The following is a 15132-nucleotide window of genomic DNA, read 5'->3' as shown; positions in this document are numbered from 1 at the left end:
TTCTGATCCCCCTCTGGGTGTCAAAATTCAGACTCGAGTCTTCCTCAAGATGGATGGTGAGAGTCAGAACAAATCATCAGCATACTCAGGTCTCAGTTGTGCACAGTAATGCAGGTGTCCCTCTTTCAGTCCTGGAGTTTTCCTGTCACAACCTGCCTCCTTTCTTCTGCTTCCCAGCCACACAATGCTCCCTCCCCTGCCCCCATTGCCCCAGGGGGCCTATTTGTCCCACAATGACCCCACAGTAGGGGTCCCAGCCCCCTGCCCTGGGTGCTCTCAGAGTGAAATCAGAGCAGGCATGTGGCCATCAAACAACTGCTGCTACGGTTAAAAACAGCTCATGCCGAGGCAGGGCACACACATCCTGAGACCCTGCACTGCCAGCTCTAAAGCACAAGCCTCTGGCCATTTGTTTGATGGGAAACCCAAAGTTAAGTGAGTTGCAATATGTTCATCCTGTTTTGATCAGTTTTTCCCAGTTTTGGTCATTGTCACAAATAAGACACAGATTGTTGGACTTCTGGATCAAGCAAGTACAGCTGCTTTTACTTGCCAATGCAAGATTCCTTCAAGGGGGAAGGAGTCATGAAGGGGCAATCAGATCTAGAAAACTCACACCAGATACTTTTGTTTCTACATCTCTAGCCAACAGATATTTTACAGGTCACTTCCAGTCACTCCTGAGTCTCTGCTAGTCTCCCCCCAGAAAGGTAATTTTTCTATGAAAAAATGATTTTATTTCCTCAGAATGACAACAAAACAAGTTTTTACTTCCTCTTTGGAAAGAAAAGTTCAAGCACGTCTATACATATAAGTTTAAGGCCCCATAGTCCAAGGGGAAATGATCAGTGATCTGCTGCACCACTTAGAAATACAGAGGTCCATAGGGCCAGATGGGATCCATGCAAGGGTATTGAGAGAGCTGGTGGAAGGGCTCACCAAGACACTTTTCATCATTTACCAAGAGTCCTGGCTGATTGGGAAGGTCCCAGATGACTGGAGGTTAGAAAATGTGGCACCCATCTACAAGAAGTGTCGGAAGCAGGATCTGGGGAGCTACAGGCCTGTCAGCCTGACCTTGGTGCAGGGAAATGTCATGGAGAAGATCATCTTGAGTGCCATCACATGGCATGTACAGGACAACCAGGGGATCAGGCCCAGCCAATGTGGGTTTAGGAAAGGCAAGTCCTGCTTGACCAATGTGATCTCCTTCTATGGCAAGGTGATGTGCTTAATGGATGAGGGAAAAACTGTGGCTGTTTTCTACCTGAACTTTGGTACTTTGACACCATTTCCCACAGCATTCTCCTGGAGAAAGTGCCTGCTCATGGCTTGGATGTGCACTCTTCGCTGGGTAAAAAATTGGCTGGATGGCCATTAGAGAGTGATGGTGAATGGAGTTAAATCAGATTGTCAGTCAGGCACTAGTGGTATTCCCCAGGGCTGTGTTATGGCCAGACCTATTTAATATCTTTACAAATGATCTGGATGAGGGGATTGAGTGCACCCTCCATCAGTTCTCAGATGACACCAAGCTGGGCTGGAGTGTTGGTCTGCTGGAGGGTGTCCAGAGAAGAGCAACAAGGCTGGTGAAGGGTCTGGAGCGCAATCTGATGAAGAGTGGCTGAGGGAGCTAGGGTTGTTTAGCCTGGAGAAATGGAGGCTCAGGGGTGACCTTATTGCTCTCTACAACTACATGAAAGGAGGGTGGAGTGAGATGGGAGTCAGCCTCTTCTCACAAGTAACAAGTGACAGGATGAGAGGAAACTGCCACAAATTGCACCAGGGAAGGTTTAGATTGGATGTTAGGGAAAATTCATTCACTGAAAAGATGATCAGGCAATGGAAAAGGCTGCCCAGGGAAGTGGTGGAGTCACCATCCCTGGAGATATTAAAAAAGACATGTCTTTTAGGGACATGGTTTTGCAGTGGACTTTGTAGTGCCGGGTTAATGGTTGGACTCAATGATCAATAAGGTCTTTTTCCAACCTAAACTATTCTATGATTTTATGACTCTGTTTCTGCAAAGCCTCAAGCCAGCTCTGCCTCAGGTTAGAAGTGTGGGATCTACAGTATATCTTTACTCAACAGTCATCATTTATTTTAATCAGGCAAATTCCCTCAGAAATCAATGGATTGTAAGCTTTGGAATTTGCAATAGTTGCAATAAAAATTTTGGTTACTAAATAAGCTTCCAGGCCATCCACAGTGCTTTCAAAACAGTTGTGTCTTTCCTCACTATTCTAAACTTGCAGAAATATTTTCTGTGGTACAGAGGAACATATGTCAAAACAAGACTACACTGCCACATAAGTTCATCAATAGAACTTTCAGAACACACAATTTCAGTAGTGCAAGAAATTAGAGAAGGTAGGGAAGGAGCATCTGCCTCCTCCAATGAGCAGGACAAGTCACCAGATCATGGTGAAAAATGCTTCTACAAGACCTTGTTCAAGATAGTGCTCCAACTTTGCTCCTATTTAGTGTCTTTCATCATTTTGTCTTGACTCAATCAAGTATGTCAAATCCTCTAAGTGCAGAGAGAGGTCTACAGCCACATGTCCACTACTGTACCTGCAGGGCTCTCAGGATTCTAAGCCATAAACAACATGATGCTGCTTTGATAATATGCTTTAACTTGAGTAGTTGGCTACATTTTTCTCCAATCTTTGCTATCCTTATTTAAAATCAAATTTTAATTAAAAGCAAGGGAAAAGAATGACTCAACATTTAAGTTATTCCTGTACTGTTGTCTAGAGTTATGCTGTCAGGCTCAGATCAATAATCACATCTGACAACTTCAAGTGAAGGTTTATTCTTGACTAAGGGGAAATAAAATAAAGGTTGGTGTAGAAGAAGTTTATTTGTAGAATGACCATTTTTCTCAATTACCCTATATAGCCACAAAGTGACAAAGTGCTTATTTATAGAGAGTTGAAATATTTCCCAGAGGTCTATCTATCTTAACTGCAGCACCCTTTTTATCCCAGTAAAAATGGACTCTGATTTTAAAGGCAGAAGCCACTAATATGCATTTAAGTGATCTTCATGACTTCTCACAGCAGAAAATTTCTTTTTTTTTTTTTGTTTTGTTTTTAGCAGCAGACAAATATATTTTAATTTCAGCACACAGTGTGAGCAGAAGAAAGGCAGGGGTGCACCTGGCATATACCCTATATTTAACAGTACTGAGAAAAGCTCAGTACTGAGCAGTGAAATTCCGTAAGAACAAGACTCCTTACTCTGTCTAGACAATTTCCCAGTCTACAAGGGGTGTAGAGAAATTAAAGTAGAACTCAAAGTGGTCTTTAGATTTTTTCTTACAGTTAATATGTAAATTTTGCACAATAGTATTCCAACAAGTCCTGCATTTTTCTAGCTACAAGACATGGGAATACTACAATACTATTGTTCCCACTATTCAAGTGTTTTAAACTGTTGACAAATGAAAATAGTAATCCATACCCACCATGGGGCTAGTTTTGCACTGAAGAGTAGTGGTTAGGATAAGGAGATGCTTGAAGCACCTCTGGAATCAACATCTTCCTAAATGTTTTGGAACAGCAAACACAGATGCATTTCTTTTAACCAATCCTTATGTTTGCTGAAAGCCATATACATTGTTATTTTTGTTAAAAGCATTTTAAAGTTTTCCACTAGTTATTTGCTGTTTGTATAAACATAAATGTTTAAAATCTCTTCCTCATTTCCAATGCGTCTACATAAAACTTTTTTTAGAGCAAGTCCAATTTGTGAAATTTTCTGCTTTTCCCATTCAACATGGTGAGAACCAGCTACTTTTATCAGGCACTCTGCTTGGTAACTGAGAAAAGCAGTTCCTATATCAGGAAGCAGGCAAGCATTCTTTCTTCTTTTGAGGTTATTTAAAAAACAATTTATTTTTCAATCACATGCAGGCACTCAAGTTAGAGTGAGGCTCCACTTTGTGGGAAGGCTTATGAAGCAGAAATACATCCTATATCCTAAAAATATTTCTAGTCTAGTGCTTTAGCCACATTGGGATTTATGTTTCTACTTCAGGAGGACCCTAATGTCAAGCAGATGGAGGAGTGCTTGCAGGATTGGACAAAGCTAAGGTAAGAGCCAAAAAAAAGCATAATGATCAACAGAGAGGTGGGGAAGACAGGGAGGATAAAACTGTAAGCATGTGGTAAAAGAAAACATCTGTGAGAAATGAGTTTTATTTTCTTTCAATTGAAAAATACCAGATATAACCTATAGAAAATGCTACAACAAGGAAAAACAAAACATTATTAATGAAAGACATATTTCTGCTATGAGTTTTTCCAAAAGTTGTTACAAATACCTGTCCTTCCTCTAACATAATTCATATTTTTATTTTCTAGTCCTGGCAGGTACATAAAACAAATCACAACCACACCAAAACTTTATCCATTCTGGAAACCTTTTGCAAAACAGATAACATTGGAGATGCCCCAGCTAAAAGACATCCAGTTTAATGTTTGCAGCACATTCCAGAGGCAGTCCAACTGCAAATAAACTAGGTGGTGTTTCTCCATCTGAAGAATAGATTCACATCAGGAGGAAATACTTCTGTCGATAATGTCTCACTTTTGCTTACCTGTGGTAGAGAAAGTTGAATTCAATCTGGAACAGATGCTAGAAAGAAGGTCTATTGAAATCATGAGAAAAGGAGAGGCTAACACACAGAAGATTATTCAAAGAGCCTTCTTAGGAAAAGGAGTATGAATGTTGTCTAAAAACTTCAGGGTTCAGTGTATATTATCAGGAGGGAAGAAGAACTACTGAAAATATTGGACATGTAGGAGATGTATTCACTGGAGCACTTGACCAAGATTCAAAAGACTTAGCTTCAACTGCATCCCAGCACAATCTGGATAGTGACCTGCACGTTTTTCTGCCCAAGTGGGTCGTCAGATCAGTATGTTAGAGGCATGTTTATTCTCTCTCTAGTAGTTCCACATGAAGTAGACCTAGTGGAACAGAAGAAACAGAATCTGCTTCACAATGTTTTAAACCAGAATGCTGCAGCCTGGTGTCTTCCAATCTGTGGTACACCCAAAAAATATGAATACTCCATGTTCTTCCCAAGAAAAAAGTGCAAAAATGTTGCTATAGCAAAATATATTCTTTTACACAGCCTTCATCTCCCATGCAACACACTTTGTTTTGGTAAGGCTTGTACTTCGTTTGGGATTTCTGGAGCCAGATGGTCAAAACCTTTTCCTTCGTAAGAGGCATATAAAGAAAAAGCTGAACCAGAAGATCCCACTTTTCTTTTTTTCTCCTTTTTCTTTTTCTTTTTCTTCTTCTTTTTCTTTTTTTTCTTTTTCTTTTTTTTCTTTTTCTTTTTCTTTTTCTTTTTCTTTTTCTTTTTCTCTTTTTCTTTTTCTTTTTCTTTTTCTTTTTCTTTTTCTTTTTCTTTTTCTCTTTTTATTTTTTCCTTTTCTATTTCATTTTCATTTTCTTTTTCTTTTTTTTTCTTTTTCTTCTTTTTATTCTTTTTCTTTTTCTTTTTCTTTTTCTTTTTCTTTTTGTTTTTCTTCTTTTTATTCTTTTTCTTTTTCTTCTTTTTCTTTTTCTTTTTCTTTTTCTTTTTCTTTTTCTTTTTCTTTTTCTCTTTTTCTTTTTTCTTTTTCTTTTTCTTTTTCTCTTTTTCTTTTTTATTTTTCTTTTTTCTTTTTATTTTTATTTTTCTCTTTTTCTTTTTCTTTTTCTTTTTCTTTTTCTTTTTCTTTTTCTTTTTCTCTTTTTCTTTTTTCCTTTTCTTTTTCCCTTTTGGTTAGGTAAGCTATCTGCCTGGCAGAGCCAGCCCGCTGTCTTGTGTGGATTCCTGAGACATGTGTCTCTCTGTCTCCATGGATCATGCAGAGAAACCAAGCCTGAAAAAACTTCTGTATTCTGCCTTATTGATGGCTTCATGACACCAGTGTGCAAGATTTAAGAATATGAGAAAAAAATTGTGACAGACAGATGTTAGTGAAATTGCATCACGCTCTACTGGAGGGTCCTCAGATGACAGAAGGTGTGGCCTAGTTTAAAAATTTCTAGATGCTCATGGTAGAGAACATATAGGGCTTTGGTTTAATGGAGGTTCTTGATTACATAGATCTACATGGAAATCTTGCAATCCAGTTGAGTTTGTACCAAACACATCTTTATTCTATTTTACAATCTATCTTATCTTTTTAACACATGTAAATTCTGTGCACGGTTTTTAGTGCATCAGTGTTCAGGCCAAGATGCTCTGATCTCAATATAAACTTTTCATTATTTTGTCACAACAAACTTGTTAATCTGAAAAGAAGACAATGAATACAGTGCCACTAGCTTTGCCTTGATGCTTTTTTTTTCTCTCATGTCCCATTTTCCCAAAACACACAGCAAAGTTGTAAAAAATTGAAAAGTAGAACTATTAATGAGCCTCAGCCAATGTGATGGGTTTTTTTCTTTTCTGTTTTTTCAAGGAACCACGATTTTTTTTTCATCATAGCACAGTTCCTTAAGGCATCTAACCATAAAAATGTTGGCTCCAATCAAGGAAAGGGAGTGAAATATTAAGCCCAACCTAAGTCAAACCCTACTGAAAAATCCCTGACAAGAACATAGTCTAATGGTGCATTCTTTGACCATGCTTTCTTTCTGAGCAATCAGCCTGCAGAGTTTCCAGTCAGATCTCACAATTCCCAGAAGATGGCTGCTGGAACTGGTGAGCAGCCAAAATGAGCATCAAAGATAAAATTACTAACAGTATAGTTTAATTGATGTGTGAAAAACTGGAATAAAAAAAAGGAATTAACTTTGAGACTACTTCCAGAGCAAAGGCTTCATAATGAGCAGTGCAGATTATTCAAAATCGGTGGATTTAGTTTTGTTTCTAAAATAGGATGCAGATTAACTTTTGAATGTCTTCTTTTTACAGTCTTGTTTGTGAGTAATCCCATGAACAGCTGTTTAGCCCAACACTTCGAGCAAAGAGCGCAAATGACTGACCTGATGTAACCCTCTCCACCTACTACTCCTCATCTAGACTGCAATCAGACTCACACTACGATGCAATGACTGCAGTTAATTAATAGATTGTTTTCTCTCCCCGATTTTAGGACTTCACTGAAAAAAATGCAGTGAATATCCAGGCTGCTGCCAAAAGTAGTAAAGATCTTGCTATATAAGAGGATAAACTTGATTCATTATGCCTGAGATTTGCAGGACAACATTGCAAATTAAACACAAAGGATTTTACTATGTAATATTTCACATGTGTTTGACTCTTATACGTAAAACCTTTGGATGTTCCAATTGTGTCCTTACAGTTAAGTCTGTCTTCTGAATGTTGGATTGTTTAAGAACATGGGCAGTAGCTGCACATGTATATTTCAGAATTAATTCTGGTTTTATTGTCCAAGTCAAGCTGGAATTTGAGAGCTGTTCCAGTTTGTATTATTGCCACACCCCATGATTAGATTAATTGATGTCAGGATGTATGTGCCAGTTTGGACAAATTTGGAAATACATCCTCTGAGAGAAGGCAGGTTACAACCATCCCTCCCCCACCAGGTTCAGGAAAAAAGAATTTTTTCCTCAAAGTGAAAGAGATAAAAACTATTTATTTAACAAACACACAGGAAAAGTACAACAATGCTAAATAATAAAACCTCTCGCCGTGGAGAGAAAACCTGGGGAAATTTCAGAGTCCTTCCATAGGTAGCCTCTCCCCTCCTCCTCGGAGCTTGGACCAGGTGGGCCCTCCTCCAGGGCCTCCACCTCGGTGGAAAAAGTCCCGATGTATTCTGATGCTGAAACAGTCCAGCAGAGAAAAAGGGAAAAAATTGAAGTCCCAGGAAAACGAAAGTTCAACTCTATCTCCCTCTGGAGAAAAAGAAAGCCGAAAGCTGGCTGGAAAGCAAGCAGTGCTTCCTCTGCTCTCTATCGCAGAAAGCAGAACACAGAGGAGTCTGTGTATTTGTGTCCTTGAAAACAAACTATAAACTGCTTTGAAGAGTTTGCTCGTTTTTTTTTTTTCTCTCCCCCCTCTCAGGCTCAGTTTAAAGGCACAGAAAGTCAGAAAATTAATTTCTGGGCATAGGGCAGTGATATGGGATACACATCATAAAGTCACCCCAAGACAATGTAACAACATATTCAGGCTTCTAAAAAGAAGCAAGTTTAGGTCTATTTATGATACAGGTAAAGGTTTTTGAAGTGTACCATTTTCTGCCACTAAGGTAAATAGGGTATGAACATAGAGATAGAGACAGACATTCCCTGGTAGCAGACATTTTTTAGATGGATCTGCCCAGCTGTTGATCAGCTTAGCAGTGGAAGGTGTATACAGTTGCTCAAGTGAGCTGAACAACTATCATGTGAAGACACAGCTCTCTCAGGATGCTCTTCGCCTTCTGCATGTGTTTGTACTGAGATCTCAGTTGTTGCTGCATGATCTGTTTTTTGTATCTGGAAAGTCGGTACTGTAGTCTACCCAGAGTGTCCTGTAATTTCCCCTGACATGCAAAGGCCAAAATGAGAATGATGTGACACTTGTATTAATAAGGACTGGGAAATAATTATTCTGGTTTTGCAGTTATTCGACCTTCTGCCCTACTCTTCTCCTCTGTATCTGTGAGTGAGTGAGTGAGTATGTGTGTGTGTGTGATTTTAAGGAACTTACAAACAGCTCTATTTATGCTGAGGACCTGACCCATGAAACAGGTTTCTGAATTAGCCCAGGCAGAGAACGAACAGATGAAAAATGAGTGGATGGAACAGAAGAGTTGTGAAGTTTTCCTTTTCCTCCATTGACTTAATAATGGGTAATGACTTCCCAGTCTGTTCCTGAACCATTTGGTAGAGTAAATATGATGGCATATTTTTAGTTAATCAGTAATTATTGTCTTAATATTAAATGAAGCTTGTGAAATGTAGTGAAAAACCTCAATGTGTTGATGTGTTGAAGAGGCTAAACCACTCTATGACTTTGAAGCTTCCATTATTTCCATATTTACTTGGCATAATATTCTCAGGCTAGGCATATAAACAAAAAATAATAGCATACATAGATTGATATGCCTCACCCAGGATAGCAAAGCCCACAGTATAACCAAATCCTGACACTAAATACACAATATCCTAGTAACATCCACAATTAGTGTAAAAAAAGCATAAAAAAGGAAAAGTGTCTTGCTAGAGAAGGAAGGAACTTAGAGTAATTACTAACTTGTTCTATCTCCAGCATCTAAATGTTTTTTGTTTTCAGCCTTGATCAGTTATTAAGAAAAATCAATTAGATATTTGATAATTTATTAATATTGAAATTAAATTATTTTGTAACATATCATTAGCTGGATATTTAGTACATTGTACATATGTGAGGTTGAAGGCCGACACATATATGCTAGAAGAACTAATCTGATATTAAGTCTTTCTAGAATCACTCCCATGCATCAAAATCATAAAGAGACAAAGTTGAAGTGCTCTGTAAGCTAAAATAATTTAGTTTATAGCTAAAGTAATACTTTAAAGATAAAAGTATTATACCACAGTGACAAAGTCTTCTTTTCTGATAGGAATTCTTTTGCAGGAATAGTTTGACATAGGAGATAGTAGCCAGCTCAACAGCACTGTGCTGACTACTGCTTTACTTGAGATGAAATAAGTCACTGAGGTCTGACCAAGCCTGCCTGCTCTTTCAGGACTCAAAAGGATGAAATATGCTGTTTAGCTGGAGTAGCCCCTGGCATTTACAGTTTTTGCAATCAACAAACGCTGCTTCTGCCAAAAAGATTACTTTCTGTAGCCTAGCTAGTGCCTGGGAGCCTGTGTCGAACAATCTACATCCTGCAGTACACACACAAGTCATGACTGCAATAACCCAGAGAAACCCTCTAGCACTCATGACTTAGTGAAATCTTGTTTCAAGCTAATCTACAACCAGATGAGATCATCATTTTCACTCTCAGATGCCCTGTTCCTGATAGAGGGTGCTAGGGACCAGAAGTCCACAGCTGAGGCAGCATCAGGCCAATGTGTAAAATTCTCTTCTGCAGAAAATACCTGTAATGAGAATTTAGAGAGTTGCTGGACTTTCTGCTTGGAGGGATATTTCCTCTTGAAAGAATTAATTCCTCCCTTTTAAAACACTAAAGCATCTATAATGAAGTAATTATCAGAGCTCTAAGTCAAAGTGACAGACAGTCTCAGATGCTATGACCCTAAAAGTAATATATTCAAGGATATCAATGAGCAGGTTTTATTAAATGTAAAGATTAGAAAGTGAAAAATTCCCATTGAGTTGGTCTATTTGCTGTAGTTTTCAGAGTTTTCAAAATGGAAATTCTACTCTGCTCTTGTAAGACCCCACCTGGTTCCCCAATATAAGAAGGACATGGACCTGCTGGAGCAAGTCCAAAGAAATGCCACAAAGTTGATCAGAAGGCTGGAGCACCACTCCTATGAAGACAGGCTGAGAGAATTGGGGTTGTTCTGCATGGAGAAGTCTCCAGAGAGGACTTTGAGCACCTTCCAGTGCCTAAAAGAGCCTACAAGAAAGCCAGACAGGGACATTTCACAAGGGCAATTGTTATGATCCAGTTATTAAGAGATGCCTCTGCCCAAATTAAGGTGCAAATTAGACCACATGTCAAAGTCAATAATATGGATTTTATTTAGCAGTGAATGTAAAGTAGAGAGAAAGAAATAGGAAAGGGGGGTTGGGAGAGAGAGTGAGAGATACAGATTAAGCAGAAAGGTATCGCCCCCCATGGATCCAGGCAATATCCTGTTGGTCTTTCTTCTGCCCTTCTTGGTGGTGGGGGTCCCCGAGTCATTCTTCAGGGGTATCACCTTTACACACCCCAAGTTCCATATCCACAGGGTATAGATGCCGTTCCCATAACTTGGCATGGCATGTGTGTAAGCAGTTGCTTCCTTTCCCACAGTCTGTCACAATGAGAATTTTTGTCTGGATGCATTAACTAGGAGGTGCTAAGCAAAACTCACCTCTGACAGGCCTGGAATTAGCACCTTCCTGTTGCACGTTCCTCTCCTCTGTGCTTATCTGAAGTTCCCGCTGTGTGTGGTTTATCTTATAGCAAATTCCTTCTGTGGCCTTGATAATGTTTAAGGCAATTGTGATCTTTAAGTCTCTTAAAACATGTAGTGACAGACAAGTGGCAATGGCTTTAAACTGAAAGAGTGTAGGTTTAGATTAGATATTGAGAAGAAATTTTTTACTGTAAGAGTGGTGAGGCCCTGAAAGAAGTGGCCAGAGAAGTTGTGGATGTCCCATTCCTGGAGGTATTTAAAGTCAGGTTGGATGGGACTCTGAGCAACCTGGTCTAGTGGTTGGTTCCCTGCCCATGGCAGTAGTGCTCAAACTAGATGATCTTTTAAGATCCCTTCCCACCCAAATCATTCTATGATTATGTTTAAAAATGCCTTCATACACAGTAAATTCTACCTCATCATAAGTGAAGAATTGTCTTGTGATTCCGAAAGCTACAGTATTTGAGGAAGATCAGCATGGCACAGGGTCTTTCAAGAACATCAGTTTGTAGGATTGAGGTTTTTCTGATATGTCACTGATCAGAAAGATTTGAACAGCAGTATGAATGATATCAGAAAGGTCTTGTGTTCTTTGCTAAGGTAATGAGGTTTTCTTTTTGCACTCATTGCTTAGGGACCACATTTTTAGCGCTCTGAGTTGCCTGGGTTTTGCCTTGCTACACAAATCTTTGCTCACAGACTCTGAGGAATCCTCTTGGAGAAAAGACCTGCCTAGCAAAAAGCCATCAGACCCTTGTTGCAGTTTAACAGTGAATTTATGTCCTTGTACCTAGAGTTTTATTTAGTAGGCATTCATATATGAAGGTCTCAAAGTAACTTAAGAGTAAAAACAATAAACCTAAGAGAATGTGAGTACAAATCAGACAACCCAGGGAAAGAAAAGGAAATATTTTTATCCCTTCAGCTAGAAAACTCCCCATCCTCTTTCTTTTTTTCTGGTGTGTGTCAATCTTCCTTTCGTAGTTTAAGAATGGTATTCTCCAACTCAGTGTTCCCACTGAAACACTCTAAACTGTGCACTGCTTGCTCACTTCCCCTTGCCCCTCCCCATTCCCCTTCCTGCTGCAGGATGGAGAGGAGAATTGGAGGCACAAAAGGTAAAGATCACCGGCTGGGGTAAGAACAATTTACTGGAAACAGCAATGAGATAAGAAAGCAAACAGTAACAGTGACAGTATCAGTAACAAAGTGTACCGGATAGGCAAATGATTCACACGCAACTGCTTGGAACTGGTGGTACCTGACCACTCCCTTTGCCAGGCTTACTTGACAGGAAGCGACCCCTTGCCCTGCCCCTGGCAATGATGTGACCTCCAGGTCCTGGCCATGCCCCTCCTGGCTACTGCAAAAATTAGCCCTGTCCTGGTGGGAACCAGGACACTGTCAAACACAGAAGAGCTGTGCACATGGACCTTACCATTTTCCTAACCCTTCTTCTAACTTTTTTAATTCAACAGGGCAAATATATGTTGCCCATGTTCCTAATATACCCTTGGGGTATGACAGGTGCCATGAAGACACTTCCGGCTCCTTGCTCCCTGACTGCCTGCTCCTGGCCTCCCTTCGGCTGGACCCATCTTGACCCATGACACTTCCCCTGGCATTGCTCAGTGGCACTTCCAGGGAAAGAACAATCTTTTGCTCCATCCAGAGGTTTCTTCTGACTCAGACTGCAGCAGCCAGGACAAGGCTGTGGGGTAACATAATGCACGTTACGTAGTAAACCACAAACACAGCAGATGTCAACTGCCAAAGCTACTCACTTCCTCCACTTGTGTCTCTGTTGGTTTTATGGGTCTTTGCACAAGAAATTGCATTCATTAATGGATTCATAGAATCTTTTAGGTTGGAAAAGACCTCTAAAATTATTAAGTCCAACCATTAATTTGGCATAGCCAAGTCCACCACTAAACCAGACCACCAAGTGTCACATCAAAACATCTTTTAAATGTCTCCTGGGATGGTGGCTCCACCACTTCCATGGGCAGCGTGTTCCAGTATTAATAAATACTAACAGTGTCTGTTAGAAATACTGATTCTATGAACAAAGGACACTTATGCTAACACATCTGCAACAGAGGCTTGACTCACAGAAAAATAGAGGAGCAAATAATCAAGCAAACTGTACATAAGCACCTAGAAGATAATGAGGTGAAGTGGTACATCCAAAATGGACTTCTAAATCCATCCAGAATTACAAGCTTTGTGTATATGGAGGAAGCATCAGATTTCATATATCTTGTATTTCAATAGGCATTGCCTTCCATTGGTCTATAATTAAGTTAAAGAAACATGAACTTCTACATGAATTAATTTTATGCAGGGGAAAAACCGTCTAGAAAATAAGACACTATCAGAATGGGAGATAATTGAAGCAGCATTCCAGTAAGGGTTGATCTGCGTACAGTGTTTCATAAAATTTTCATGGGTAACATGAGTCAGGAAGTTTGGGGACAGAAAGTGGGATAGTGGAAGCAACAAAAGGGAAAGTATGACTACTGAATCTGCAGTTGGTGTCAAACTAGGAAGGACCTTGGAGAGCAAGCTAGGATTCTGGACAATTTTGTTGAACTGGATGAATATTCTTCAAAGAAGATTGCTTACCATTCAGCAATAAAAAGCAATAGACTTAGTCAGGAACAGTCCTTTATGTTAACATAGCAAGAGTAAGAACTCGCAAGAAATCATTCTGCAGGGAAAAAAATTATAGCAAAGAATAGAAGTCAGCAATGTCATGTTATTGCTAAAAAAAAAGCAGCACTAAATCCTCTACACTGAAAGATAATTTATATTTTTATATCTCTATATATGGGTAGAGAAAGAAGAGATTATAGCTGAAAAGACTGAATTCCACTGCAGTCAGCAATGCCAGGGTCTCAGCAGGAAAACGATGTCCACTTTTGATGACACGCTTCAAAAAGGCTGTGCAAAAACGCCTTGCAGAGAGAACAATGAGAGCACTATAAAACATCACCTACAGCGAAAAGTTAAGTCAGATGAGGTTATTTAATCTGGAGAGGAAAATGTCAAGGAGAGACGTAATAACAGTCTTTGGATGTATGAAGACGTTGCTGCTAAAAGCAAGTGAACAAGCTCTTCTCTATGTCTGTAATAGGCAGGGAGAGAAAGTAATAGGTTTAAACTCAGGAGGAAAGATTCAGGTTCAACATCTGGATATCAGGCATACTACATGTTCCCACTGAAAGAAGAAAATTTAAGACAATTGAGCTTGATTTATCTCAGCAAGGAGACTGCACATAATAGGGACTCAGGGAATGATCAAAATTTTCCTGACAATTACTGAATTTGATGCTACTCCAAGCTGTGATGTGGAGAGAGGAAAGGTATGGAGTACAGTGTAAATAACATTGCAGAAAAAAGATTAAAGAGGAGAATTAGGAGGCAGCAGGTGAAAGGAAGCAAAGGGAAATAAGTTAAGGTGGTGAGGGGAAAGTAAGGATGCACCCAGAAGATAAAAAGGTGAGAATGGGGGTGAGAAAGAGAGAATCCTGCACATAAGATCCAGTCCTAGCTGGATCCATTTAGAGGTCTGGGGCAGAGACACAGAAAAGCGGTCCAAAATATTTATTTCCTCCCAGACTATTCTAGATTACACTGCTTTCCAAACACTTCCACAAAGCCCTCTGTTTGCATTCTTCTGCGCTCAGGAATGACTGTAAAACCACCTGGCAGAGTTTCATCACTTTCTTCTTCCATGTTTTCTCACAGCAGTTCATTGCACAACCCCAAGATTTCTCAGTCAGCGTTCTCAGAGACTGACATTTCGGCAAACTCAGACCTTTCTGTGCTTGACTTTGGGTACCAGGAACTAATTACTTTGGAAAGTTTAGTAATGAGCATCATGTAGGAATTCTCCAGCAGGAGACTGGGGGATAAAGCACATTTCTCCATTGCACCATTCCACTGGCTCACACCTCCTTTTTATTCTTGCAGGCTCCATCTTTACTCGCCCCATGTTTCCCAAAAGCTGCAACATGGAAATCAAGGGAGCTATAGGAAACAATGTAATTTGATGCTTGACTACCTCTTCCATCTGCAGCCTTCAGA

This window comes from Corvus moneduloides, chromosome 1 (assembly GCF_009650955.1).
Source record: "Corvus moneduloides isolate bCorMon1 chromosome 1, bCorMon1.pri, whole genome shotgun sequence".
Taxonomy (NCBI): domain Eukaryota; kingdom Metazoa; phylum Chordata; class Aves; order Passeriformes; family Corvidae; genus Corvus; species Corvus moneduloides.
This window is presented reverse-complemented; position numbering follows the sequence as displayed.